The sequence below is a fragment of the Hipposideros armiger genome, unplaced genomic scaffold, assembly GCF_001890085.2.
Source record: "Hipposideros armiger isolate ML-2016 unplaced genomic scaffold, ASM189008v1 scaffold_581, whole genome shotgun sequence".
NCBI classification, from domain to species: Eukaryota; Metazoa; Chordata; class Mammalia; order Chiroptera; family Hipposideridae; genus Hipposideros; species Hipposideros armiger.
Genome location: NW_017731931.1, coordinates 382286 through 385105, shown reverse-complemented (window position 1 = coordinate 385105; position 2820 = coordinate 382286).

Genomic DNA, 2820 nt, shown 5'->3' with positions numbered 1-2820 from the left:
AGGGAGGGGCCCCAGAGAAGTTGACTCTATAGAGTCCTTATTGAGCAGGGTAGGGTGCCCCATTAAACACACCTCTGCACAGACACCCAGAATACAAATCAAAATGAGTGATTTCGAAGGACCTTTCACTTCACAAAAGGACTAACCTCGTTCTTTTTTACTGAGACAGTGCGATGTACAGTCAGATAAACTCAGGTTCTGATCCAGCACTACCTTGCCAGGTGACCTTCCACAATCACTTAATACCTCTGACCTTCAGAGCTTTATTTGGGAAATGGAAAGCTTAATCTGTTCTCTAACCTCATGGGGTCAGGATTAAATAAGATAAGATCCTGTGTTAACTCAAAGCTGTATTATCATTGTTGCTATGACCAGTAGCTCATAAAATGTGCTGAGTTTTACTCTAAGCATCTCACACTTATTAACTTATTGAATTATGAAATAGCCACCTACCCTGGGGTTTTTCTCAATGTAATGTGCATTCTCCCCTTAAAGGCTGAACATTTCATTTGAAAAATAATTCACAACTAAAAAGACTTAAAAGATAATATAATTCAGTAACATGATTGGATGCAAAATTAACATACAAAATATCATAACCTTCAGATATACAATAACCTGTGCAAAAATCTAAGAAATGCTTCAGTTACAATAACACAAACAAAAAAAGAAAGTACTTAGGAATAAATGTTAAAAGATGTGTAGGAAATCTACATAAAGAAAGCATCTGAATGCCACTGAGAGATCCCAAAAGAGGTCTGAACATAAGAAAAGACAAGTTCTTAGATTGGAAGAGAAAACATAATAAACATGTTAAATCTCTCTAAATTAATGCATAGTTTGAAAATGACTCAATGAAAATAGCGAAAAAGTGTTAGTTTGGTGGGGGTTTTTGTTGTTGTTTTTAATCAGACAAGCTGATTCTAAGGTTTATATGGAAAAAGAAACAAGAATAGTCAGGGAAATTAGGAGGGGGAGTAATGGGCGTGGTGTGGTGAATTAGCCCACCAGGCAGTAAAGCATATTATAAAGTTACAAGCTTAAATCAGTATGGGCCTAGTCATGAGAAATGCGTGAGGCAGTACACAAAACCCAGATCCAGTCATTCAGAAAATGAATGGAGGGGGAGAGAATTTCAAGTGAATGGAGGGGGAGAGAATTTTTAAACAAATGGTATTTGTTTGCCCATTCGAAAAGAAGTAATTTTTAATACTTTCCTTATGCCAATATTGTATATATATATATCAATATTATATATATATCAAGAGTAATAAATGTACAAAAATAAGCCATAGGAATGCATCAAAAGCAGTATTTAGAGGGATATTTATAGCCTTAAGTAGATGTATTAGAAAAGAAGAAAGATTGAAAATCAATGAACCAAGCAATCACCTCAAGAACTTAGGAAAATAGACCCAGAGTAAACAGAAGGAAGGATATGATAAAGACAATGTAGAAACTAATGAAATAGGAAAGAAAACATACAATAGTGAAGATCACCAAAGTCAGAAGTTTGTCCTTTGATAAGTCTAATTTTTTTAAATGAAACCATAAAAGTACTTTAAAAACATGAGGAATATCATTATAATGTTGGGTGGAGAAGACCTAAGCATGATATAATCATAGGCACTCCCTTTGACCTTCTGCTTTTTTGTTCTCGAAATCACTTCTCACCATCTGGCACTCAATTCACTTTCCTGCTTATCTGCTTGTTGTCTGCTCCCCAACTAGTCTAGCGCTATATGCTCAACACCTAGAACAGTCCTGCCATATGATAGGTGTTTAAAGATATCTGTTCAGTGACTGCTTAAAAAGTGGGGGAGGTATTTCTTTAATATACAAAGAGCTTCTAAAAATCACTAAGAAAAAGAGAGAAGGATATGAATAGAAAGTTCATAGAAAATAAAATATAAGCAGTTCTTACACATATAAAAAGATACTCAATTTCATTCATAATGGAGAAAAGCAAATTGAAAAATGAGATACAATTTTTTACCTATTAGGTTGGCAAATAGATAAAAAAAGATCAATAACACATGATGCTAATGGGATAGGAGTTAAATTGTACTATCTTGGTGGAAGATAATTAAACCATATTTATCAAAATTACAAAGCACATACCCATGGCCCATTAACCATATTTATCAAAGGCACAGACTCATTTTGCACATGTGTTTGTTTAAAGACATTCTTCAAAGATATTCCTTATAGCAGTGTTTGTAATTTTTAAAAATGGAAACAATTTACATGTCTATCAACAAGAAATTGTTTAAATAATTTATGGTACTCCATGCACTGAAATTCTTTGCAGCCATTAAAACGAACAAGTATGCTCTCTTTTTCCTGGTTTGGAAACATCTCCAAAATGTACTGTTAAATGAAAAAAAGATGCAGAATGGTGTGGAGAGGGTGTGACCATTTGTGCACTTGTAGAGGCATAAAGTATTTCTGGAATGATACATAAGAAACTGATAATAGTGCTCGCCTCTAGGGCAAGGAACTATGGGGCTGGGGGCAGGTATGGAAAAACGATTTACTTTTTATCATATACTTTTTTTTTAAGATTTTATTGGGGAGTTGAGGGAGGGGAACAGCGTTGGGGAATCGGGGAAGGGGAACAGACAAGTTGCTGTCCTTTTGTTCTTCAGTCTAGTTATGGAGGACATCGCTTCACTGGCCCATGTTGGTACTATCATTGAGCTCTTCCCAGGAGAGGCAGTCGCTTGCCGGCCACTGGACAGCAGCAGCTCACGGCAACTCTCACCAGCTGCAGCCTACACCGTTGCCGGCAACCCCTGGCAGCCCAGCTCCAGGTTGAGC